This window comes from Trachurus japonicus, chromosome 10 (genome assembly GCF_045865225.1).
Source record: "Trachurus japonicus isolate A0001 chromosome 10, Traja_1.0".
NCBI classification, from domain to species: domain Eukaryota; kingdom Metazoa; phylum Chordata; class Actinopteri; order Carangiformes; family Carangidae; genus Trachurus; species Trachurus japonicus.
Window position 1 is genome coordinate 35,746,972 of NC_140916.1, and position 11,489 is coordinate 35,758,460.

Below are 11,489 nucleotides of genomic sequence, written 5' to 3' on the forward strand. Positions count from 1 at the left end.
AATACAGTTGATCTTTCCAGCCAGTGAGAGATTAATGGACTTCCAATTCTGTAAATCGTTTCTCAATTTATCAATGAGGGGTGTGAAGTTTTCTTTATATAGTTTAGGGAAAGTCTGTGTAATATTGATTCCTAAATATCTAAAGCCAGATTTGGACAGATGGAACGGCAGGTCCTTTTGTGGAATTGCAAGAGCTAGGTTGTTCACTGGGAAGCACTGGCTTTTCGTAAGGTTGGTTTTATATCCCGAAAAGATAATAATAATAATAATAATAATAATAATAAATTTATTTGTAGAGCACTTTCAATCAAAATGCTTTACAGAGGTTAAAAACAATCAGGAGCACAATCAGTTACATTAAAAACATTAAAAACAATCGCAATAGAAATAAGAACAATTTAGACAAAACAATACATCAGTGTTTCCCACTAATTAACGAGACTGTGGTGGCCCGCCACAGTCTCGTTTGGGCCCGCCACAGTCTCGTTTGCCTCCCCCACCTTAAAAAAAAAAAAAAAATATATATATATATATATATATATATTTTTTTTAATATACCGTATTGATCCGAATATAAGACGACCCTGAATATAAGACGACCCCCCTTTTTCAAGACCTGTCTTTGGAAAAATACCTTTTTCAGACAAAATCAAAGAAAAAATTAATCTTTTTAAAATCATGTTTTCAGTATCTGTGAAATAACGTTCTGGTAGATTGTAGCGCCCACTGATCTCTCTGAATGTGTGTAGGTGTGTGTCCATCTCTCTTGCGCTCTGTTTACACAAAAAGGCACGCGCATCAATTGCGGTGTTTTATTTTGAAAATTGTTTTGATTTTGAAAGTTGAGCGGATTCTCTCGTGTTTCTTTGTTTGACCTGCCTGGCTTGACGCAATCACTCGCAGCTCGCGCACAAAATAGACCAGACACCGAAACGATTGCTGCAGGACGTCTGGTGTGAACAACACAATCGTTTAACATGAGCCCCGAAAAGAAACTGGCTCAGCTTCTCGGCGCTTCGCAGCTATTCGGCGCCTCCGCGTCCGGTGTGTCCCTGTCCCCGGCGACAACGCGACCGTAGCCGCTGTGATATGACGACCCCGCCCCCGGAGGAACTGTGAAGGAGTCAGCTGTGATTAAAATGACCTAAACCGAGCCGAGTTGAGCTGTAACTGTGTGGCAGCTCTCTGCTGTGTGGCGAAGGGGCAACACACACACACACACACACACACACACACACACTTGGTGCACACACGCGCGATCATCCTCTCAGACGCAGCTGCATCTCTGCAGGTCACTGGTGTGTGAGTGAGGAAGAAAAGCCCTGACTTGCTTGGACAGACGTTGTTTGATGTCACCCGCTGATTTGCATATAAATATCTAGACCCCGAATATAAGACGACCCGTCTTTTTCAGACTTTTTTTGACGGAAAAAATATCGTCTTATATTCGGGTCAATACGGTATATATATATATATATATATATCGATCGGTCAGTATATTTATGGGTCAGTCAGCCCAGCTGTAGGCTACTCTACTAATACTAATACTAATAGCCCGCGAGCGAGAGACAGCGCGCACACACAGCGCACACACACACACGCACGCACAGGTCGTGTTCATAGACGGTCGTACTGTCTGCTGCATTTGGCGCGATCCAATGACACTGCATCCATGACAGCGGACGGGACGGTATTTGAAGATAGTGTGTGAGGTAAGTGTAACTTCTCTTTTGGGCTGTTATCAAGTTGGATAACGGAGCAGTGGCTATGTTGCTGATCTCATTGCACCAGTCAACTTCTACTGTAACATACCAAACCGAGTCTAACTTTCCGCTCTCCGTGGTGCTGATTTCCTGCTAGCTACTTTTCCGCTATTTCTCCCTCTGCCGCTCGCGCTATTTCTCTCTCTCTCATCCCTCTGCCGTTTGTGCTCTCTCTCTCTATCCGCTTATGAAAACGAATATGAAAACAATAAATGCTCAGAATTCCAGTGTGTTTCATTAGTAAGAAGTTGTAGGCCCCACTGGGGGCAAAGAGGGCTGTGATTGTTACTGGGGCGGCCCCAGTAACAATCACAGCCCTCTTTGTTATAGGGAACATCGCGGAGAGGTTGTTTCCGTCTCCGCGTCGTCCATTAATTACCTACTGATAATCGGACACCTCGAATATACCATGGTCACTTACGAAATAAATAGATATTTAAAAATAAAAGACCAATACTTAAATGTTGTTTTTTACAGTTAAAACCATACTTTTTTCACAATGAGCCCTGAGCGGACTATTTAATATCTCTCGTCGGCGATTAAAAAAAAAAAAAAGATAAGAAAAAGAAAAGAGGGATCCGCTGTGACAGCAGCGTAGGGCCAGTGACTCTGCCACAGCCTGATAGTTGATCGGCGAAGAGAGGTGAGGTGACGGCTTAAAAGTAAAAGTATTATTCAGACGGCCAGTGCATTTTTACCGCTTGTGTGTTTACAGACTCCACTGTCATGATGCGCTGAAGAAAACTTGTTAGCTGCCTGTTACAGTAGAAGTTGGCTGTTGCTGTGATGGATGTGCTTGCCTCACATCGATAGTGTGTAAAATTAAAGCTATTTTTCAGTGAATAAATGTCTCCTCAATACCAAATCGTCTTCCTTTCCACCTGTCAATTAAAATTAAGGAGGTTTAGCACAAGAGGAGCAAGTTGGCTCTAACTTATCATTTGTCTAGGTTATTACTTTTTGATGTAACCCCAACATTTCAAGCTTAGCCTAATGTTTTGTACTCTTGATTTTTCAGACCATGAGCATTTTAAAATATTTCAGGACAGCAGGAGGGAGAGTTTCAGCTGACTCTCATTCTGTTAGAGGGACAGAAAGTGAGGAGCAGGTGAATGACATAGGGACAGCAGGGGAGGCAGCTTCCCCTGAAAGAGGGACAGCAGGTGAGTTTTGACAGCAGAGAAAGGGGAAGTTGGTCAGCAACAGCGTAGTTGAGGAGCTGTTGGTGTATATAGGAAATAATTATTTTGTTCATGCCATTAAGGTCCAGACAAACATGGGAAGTCATGGAACGCTGAATGGCTGCAAATGCCTCAGTTTAAACACTGGCTCTATAATGGCGCATTTCCACTAGCACGGCTCGGCTCGATACGGCTCGGCACGGCACGGCACGGCTCGGTTTGGTTGTGTTTCCATTACAACTGAGTATCACTAGTGCCGCCGTGACGTCATTTACACGGCGCCGAGCAACGCTCTAAACTCTGTAAATATATAACTTTAGCAACATTTGAAACATTTTCAGGCGAGAAAGTAGTCGTTTGGATCCCCAACGTGTTGAAAAACTGACAAAATACCAGCTGTTTACAATTTTGTTTCAACGAAGTCGGCGTTACTAAAGCTAGCCGTAGTGAGCAACGCACTTCCGGTTATTTTCACAAAATAAAATACCCGTTGCCTTTTATCATAAGGAAAGCCATTACGATAGAATTGGTGCTTTTACTTTGTAAACAGGAAGTGAACCTACCCTCGCTGTAGCTAGCTTTAAACCGCCGTTTTGACTGCTCTCGTCCCGTTAACGGCATTTAACCGTTCAATATGCCTTACCGGAGAGTCTTGCCAGCTCTGAGATCGGCCTGGTTCATTGTAAAACATTTATTTATTGATGTAATGTGGTGTTTTCTGTGCGTAGGCTGACCCCAAGGCAGTGCTGCTCTTCTTTCTAACCACAAACAAACTGCTGCTACAGCCACAATTGTTAGATTTCATCAATGAGACCAACATTTAAGAGTTTAACCAGCCGGTGGTAAACCTCTTAAAAGCCATCGGGGAAGTTAATTAGCGGTCTGTTCTCCTCGGGGTGACGGTGGTAGGCTGGCCGGCGGAGCACGTCAGGAGCCGGGCTGCTGCCTCTGTGGTGTCGCGGTCGCTGCTCGGACCTGGAGCTTCACTTCTCCGAAAAACATCGGGGCAAACTTCTAAACAGCCGTCGTTTGGATAAACTAACCGCACATGGGGATCTAAACAGTTACTTTCTCCCATGAAAAAATATTAAAACTTAATAAAGTCACGTAATAACAGAGCCAGTCTAAATATTAGAAATTCTCTGGTAATAACAGCTTCAGCAGGAACATTTCTGTTGTCGGTCGTCGCTTCCAGTGACGACACTCATCGGCCAATCAGTGGAAGGCAGTCGGCTGACGTCACGTTTTAGTAACGCTTCGGCTCGCTTGGAACCAGGGCTGAGGTGATGCCAAAAGTGTACCTGATTGCAGGTACTACGTGCTAGTGGAAACACGCAAATAGCGCGCCGAGCCGAGCCGTACCGAGCCGAGCCGTGCTAGTGGAAATGCGCCATAAAACTCCACATGGTAAGTTTTCATTTGGTATTAGGGGGATTCCATACTGTGAACATTTCCATATCTTTCAAACATCACTGTAGCACATGATAAATTAAGTAAAAATAAATTAAGGTTTTCTGTGATCATTTATTTAAATATGAATGAATCTATTGTAGATTATGGCTGTAAAAATATAAATTTAAAAGGTTGGGTCAGAAGAGGGGTCCACATTTACATAAAAAGTCCCATTATAAATATGCAGTTGATACTTATTGGATTGTTTTTCTGCTTTTTAGGGATGTTCTGTCGTGCTTGCAGGCAGCACAGACCTCCGTAAAAAATGGTCCTAACATGAGACCTTTCGTGGAAGTGGGGGCTGTCCATTACAGGAAGGATTACCTGGAGCGTCACATCACCACTGAGCACCACCAACAAAGCATGAAAAGCTATGAATCGCTTGCATCAGGTAATTTATAAACTTTTCACAGTCATGTCAAATCACAATCCCAAAAGTTTCAGATGGGTCCTGGTGTTCAGGGAGATTTTTTTTTTTTTGCAGGATACTCTGTCATGAACTCATTTGAGCCCGTTATTATTATGGAGCACGAGGCTGTTATTGGGGGATTCAAGTGCCTGTATTGGTTGGTCAGAAATGAAATAGCCCACCACACCAACTACAGCAAGCTGCTAAGCTTGGCCCAGCTCCTGGGATGCGACTATTTCCTTAAGCTGAAGGTAAGTACTTGTGCAAATATTACAGAATTAAATCAGTTCAGCCCTTATACTGTATTGATGTAAAACTTGAACCTGTTTTCAAGGTTGATCGCAGAAACAACTACCGCTCTCATCGCATAATCGATGAGATGCTTGAGATCCTTTCTCAGGTTCTTGAGGAGCCTCTCAGAGAGCAGATAACAGCATCCCAAGCCATCGGAATTGAGCTTGATGAAAGCACAGATGTTTCCTTGCTTCGTCAGCTTGATCTGCACATCAGGTATGACTAGATATTTGACAGACCCTGCTCATAGTGTAGTCTCCCTTAAGAGTCAATTGTCATCATGAATTATTAATATTTATGGTTTTATACCCTGTTTGAAGACTGTATTTTCATGTGTGATGTTCTACTGCAGTAATGTAAGCAAATAAAGGCTTGAAAAACATTCCAGGATGTGATTATTCCTACTTTATCAGGAATACATTTTTCATACATTTCCTTTTTTGAGGTAATAAAATGCCTTAATGCTATACTTAATGCTGTATTTGTTTCATTCAGATACATAGATAAAGAGGGACACGTTTTTAACCAGTTCCTCGACATCGTGGCGATCAGTGATGGCAAGGCTGACACCATTGTCACTGCTGTGAAAGCTGTCCTTCACAAGAAACAGGTGCCAACAGAAAACCTCTGTGGGCTTGGCACAGATGGGGCAGCAGTTATGACAGGTATGGTATTTTACTGTCCCATGAAGGTATGTCTTTAAGAACGAATTGTTAATGCTATTTGGCTTGTGTTATGTGACATGTAACCACAGGGCGCATAAATGGAGTTGCTAAGCAGCTGAGTGATAGCTTCCCCAAGATTGTTGCTGTGGCTTGTGCTGCCCACCGCCTTGCCCTAGTCTGCAAAGACGCCTCAAATGATGTCAAATACTTGGCAACCTTCCGCGACCACCTCCAGGAACTACACTTGTTCTTCCATCACAGTGCAAATCGAAGTGCAGCTCTGAAGACAGCAGCTACCACCCTAGGACTCTGTGACTTGAAGATGAAGGTATTATTACATACAGTATACTCACTCACAGTTGGTGTTCCCAATTCACACACTAATACTACTCACTTGTGATATGAGAATCTGAGAAAAAAAAGTCCCTAAAATTAGCATAATTGGTCCCCTTTAATAATATAAATCTACCGTAAGAATGTCACCAAGCAAAACTTTGAGTTTGAGTTTTCCATTTATAATTATAATATATACCATATTACTATCATACATTTAGATTCACATAAGCTTTTACTAACATAACATGAATTTATAATTTCTAGGAGGTAAAAGACACGAGGTGGCTATCTCAGCACATGGCCATTGAGATGCTCCAGAGAAATCTCTCTGCTGTGCTTGCCACATTGGCAGAGGAGGCAGAGTTGGAAAAAATGCCCGGCTGCCAAGGGCCTGTACACCTTTTGTGCAACCTATAGGTTTGTGGCGTCTGTGTACCTTCAGGCCGACATACTGCCACACATTGCACGGCTGTCAAGAGTGTTCCAGCGGGCAAATGTCAACTTCCTCCATATCAAGGAGCCGGTATGTTATGATCAGTTTATAACCTTTAAGAGTTTATGTTCTCTTTGCTCTCTTTTGTTTATCTGTGATATTGCTGGTTGCCTTTGGTGTCAATATAATGTAACATCTCTTTAACTTTAGGTTCCAATCACGATCGAGGCCCTCAGGCGCATAAAGGATGCAGGTGAGGTCCCACTGCCTGGGTCATTCCTGTCCCGTCTACACCAGGACATTGATGACCCCCTTGGACTTGGACAGTTCAACATTCAGCACGAGGAGGAGAGGCACAGGAGGGGACAGGGCACTGAGGAGCTGCCACGAGAGGAGCAGTGGAAGAGATTTGTGAGACAGGTAATTTCTTTTTTTCTAGATTAGGATTAGTGTGTTGAGTCTTAGATTGAAGCTATGTGCACTTTTGAGGGTTCCATAGTTTCAAGCAGCAAAGACAAACAGCAAATCATTGGAAGAATGCCTTATGCTGTTTGAAGAGTTGGGGGTTTTATTTTTCTATTCTGTGACTTACAGGTTGCCAGTCCTTACATCAGTGGCCTAATAGGGCACTTAGAAACCAGGTTCCAAAATCTGGATGTTATTGCAGCCTTCAGTGTTTTGGGACCACAGGGAGCTGCACTTGGTGATGAAGAAAACATCAGCCATCTTCAGATCCTGGCAAGAAAGTTCCTCCATGGTGAGGAGACCCTGGTAAATCAGGAATGGCGTTCCTTCAAGGAGCACTTGTTGGAGGAGCATTCAAGGTGGGTGAATGATACTGAGGTTTCACCTCAACCAGGACATTGCCAGCATGAGTCATTCTTCTGCAGCAGGATCAAAAGATGTGATAGCTTAAATCCCAAATGTAATGCTATCACTATGCTCAACATGCTTACTTGTTCCTATTGTAATTAAACCCTCAACCTCAATTTAAGATGAAGACACAACTTGTGTAATATAAATAATGTAAATTAACATCTCTCTAAAATATTTTTCCTAGGACAAGAACCAAGCTGAAGTAATGTCTCTCCTGGCCAGTGAATGTGATGAATGGGGACAAATCTACCCATTGCTCAGCCGCCTGGCAGCAGTTGCTCTGGTCATTCCAGTTTCCAGCGTCAACTGTGACAGAGACTTCTCCACGATGAACAGGGTAAGGGCAAAGGGCATGACTAGAGTTGCTGAGAGGTGTGCCAAATATGTAACCCATTGCAGGGAACTGCATAATTGTCTTCACCAAAAGAGAGTACAAAATGTGTGCTCCAAAGGCACCTCCTACTTTCATTCCTTTTGACTAATTGTAGTTATCTTAATTTATAGGTCAAATCAGACCTCCGGAACAGACTGCAAGGAGAACACCTTGCTGCCTGCCTGAGAGTCTCAATAAATGGGCCAAGCCCTGAAGAGTTCAACTTTGGAAGAGCTCTGGAACTGTTTTTCACAAAGCCAAGAAAAATTAAGTGTCAAAAGGCAGGGTGCAGAGTGTGTCAGTAGTGTCACAATAGTGTGACACTCAGTGTCAAGCTACCTGAGTTTTAGCTGACTATTGGTGCAGCATGCATGTGCCAAGGTTATGGACAGCAAGTGTTCTTTGTTCATCGTTTTGTTTTACAGTTTGAAGATTTTTCACATGATCAATGTTAAGTTTTGTATGCTCTAAATGAATGAACGAGTGAGTGAATGAGTGAATGAATGAATGAACAAATGAACGATTGATTGAATGAGTGAGTGAATGAATGACTTTGTGTCATGGTTTTGTTCAAGATTAAATTTGAAATATTCCTGATATGCCTTTGTATGTTCTTAAGGATGGTACCAACCTATTATGTTCATATACAGCAATTTATATTACATTCAGTGGTCTCAAAATGCACTAATTGGGCTTGAAAACGTACACACTCCCCCATACCGGAGGGTCAGAGACCCTCCCACCACAGTCTCTTAAAATCCTGTGGGAAACACTGATACATACAAATTAAGAATAGTAAACAACAGAGAAGAGATGTGTTTTCAGTTTTGATTTGAAGACATCAACAGAGCATGCCAGTCTAATGTCTTGTGGAAGACTATTCCAAAGTACTGGCGCGCGGAAAGAAAAGGCCCGCTCCCCGAAACCTTTCTTATTAACCTTCGGGACGCTAAGAAGGCCAGTCCCCTGGGAACGTAGGGAGCATGCAGGCTCATAAAGAACAACCAAATCAGTCAGGTAGGCAGGTGCAAAACCGTTCACTATTTTGTATGTGAGTAACAGTACCTTAAAGTCAGCTCTGGCTTGCACCGGGAGCCAGTGGAGGGAGGCCAGCACAGGACTAATGTGCTCGTATTTGGATGAACCAGTCAGAATACGAGCTGCTGCGTTCTGCACCATCTGCAGGCTGCGGACAGATTTCTTCGGCAACCCCGACAGAAGGACATTGCAATAATCCAACCTTGATGTAACAAATGCATGTACGAGGGCCTCAGCATCTTTAAGAGACAGAATAGAGCGAATCTTCGCGATCCTTCTTAGATGGAAAAAGGCAACGCGTGCCACTTCCTTTATGTGAAGATCAAAAGAGAGGGAACGATCAAAGAGGACACCAAGATTTTTTACTCTATCCTTGCCATGAATAGCATAATCATCAAGAGACAGAGACAGAGAGAGCTGGTCAAGCTGATAATTAGATGACGCTGGTCCAATAAAAATCATTTCAGTTTTAGTTGAATTTAGTAATAGAAAGTTAGCTGACAACCAATCCCTCACGGCAGCCAAGCAGGTATTTAGTCTATTCAAACCAGCTCCATTCCTGGTTGTAACAGTAGGAGAATTTGTAAATCATCAGCATAAAGGTGAAATGATAATCCAAAGGAGCGAATGATGTGACCCAATGGTGTCAGATACATTGAAAATAATAGTGGGCCTAAGACAGAACCCTGTGGGACGCCGTGCCTAACAGGGAATGACTCTGAGAAATTATTATTGTAAGAAACACGTTGAGATCTATCTGTCAGGTAGGAACCTAACCACTTGAGCACCTGTCCCGATAGACCGAAATGGGTTTTGAGCCTGTCCAGGAGTATGCAATGGTCCACGGTGTCAAACGCTGAACTCAAGTCCAATAGTACTAGAACAGTAGTTAGATTTGAGTCAGCAGCCAGTAAGAGGTCGTTAGCCACCTTAGTAAGTGCTGTTTCTGTGGAATGGTTTGCCCTAAAAGCAGACTGTAAAGGCTCAAATAGGTCGTTAAGTGATAGATGTCTCGTCAGTTGAAAAGAGACTATTTTCTCAAGGATTTTAGATAAAAAGGGCAGATTTGACACAGGTCTATAGTTTGCAACAGAGTTTTGATCAAGGTTTGGTTTCTTAAGTAGGGGTTTAATCAGAGCAGATTTAAAGCAAGCTGGAAAAATTCCAGTAGATAGGGAAATATTAATTATAGTTAATACGTACCAACCTAAAGTTGACCATAGCTCTTTAACCACCCACACTGGCAGAGGGTCTGAAGAGCATGTTGTGCATCTTGCTGCCATGACCACTTTAGTCAAGTCGGGTAGAGAGGTGAGTTCAAAATCAGAGAAAGCCTGTCCTGAAAAGGTGGTGACATCACGAGAGTCATTTACAAAAGACTGGGGTATCCTATTTCTGATGTCATCTACCTTCTCTATGTAATACTCCCTGAAATCACTTGCTGAAAGTTCAGTGCTGATGATTGGCTGTTGACACTGTGTGAGCCTGGCAATAGCATCAAAAAGTAATCTTGGATTGTGTTTATTATTAGTAATCAGATTTGAATAGTATAGTACAGCGGCTAAGCATGAAAATTGTGCACTTTTTGAAAGAAACATGAAACTTCTACCACAGTTAGTTTATGCCATGAGGTTTATTTTAAGATCGGGAGGGAAGTCAGATTTGACCTCTGAGGCCCGGGAGAGGTCAAATCCAAGATGGCCGCCAATAATATTCAAAAATGCCTATCGCTGGAACCAAACACGGTAGAAAAACACTTAAGGTGTCATTTCCCACTAATGTTTGGGTGCCCATTCTGTTGGTGATACCTTTGAGACCAATAGAATTCAAAAAAATGCATTTAGATCAATGTGGAGGTCAAATAATGCAGACATAGGGAGGTGAACAGTGCAAAAAGGTAGTTTATTTCCAAAATAATAGCCTAACAGTGATGATGATGTTAATAATGATGATAATAGTGCCAATAATAATAATCATTATCATAATAAGTTCTTTTTTTTAACTGATTTATTATTAACTCATTGGCTGCCAGCCATTTTCAGAGCAGAGAGCTGCATACTGCCAGCCGTTTTAGAGCATTTTTTACAGACCCTTTCAAGACCCACAGAATATTGTGTTCATGTAAACATGTAAACACCAAAACTACCAAGATTAAGAGTAGACTCTCTTCTTTCGTTAGGAAAAAAAAGTTTGTTTCTACCTTTTTCCATTCTTTAGTAAACGGCAGTAGAACGTTGGCTGGTTTCGCCAAAAACACCTGTTTTTGACCAAAACACATTCAAGAAAATGCATTTATGTAAAGGTGCAAATCTGCAATTTAATAATACTGTCGCCCTCCTCTTTCCGCGGAGAGAGGGGTGGTGTCCGACGCTGTGTGGAAGCATTGCAAAGGCCCATGGAGGGGAGTTGACACAATGTGCTTTCGCCCAGTACTCTGAATTAGAGTTCTCAATTTCAACCCAAACCCGAGTAAGGCCGATGGGTCGGGTTGGTTTGGCACGAGATGCTGTGTATATCTCCAAAAAACCACAATGTTTTTGTGGCCGAAATTGAATCAGTTTCACCCGCTGATAAGGTGCTGCTGCGTCACCAGCACCATCTGCTCTCGCTGCAAAGAAAGCATTTCACTTTTTTAGTTTAGTTTTCTTTTTTTTTGTTGGGCTGGGCTG

General features: G+C 42.5%; 1 pseudogene; it reads left to right on the forward strand.

Annotated features, from left to right (window-relative positions):
• Positions 1-4,619: 4,619 nt before the first annotated feature.
• LOC146980323 (zinc finger protein 862-like) lies at positions 4,620-9,680 on the forward strand (annotated as a pseudogene).
• The last annotated feature ends 1,809 nt before the right edge of the window (positions 9,681-11,489 follow it).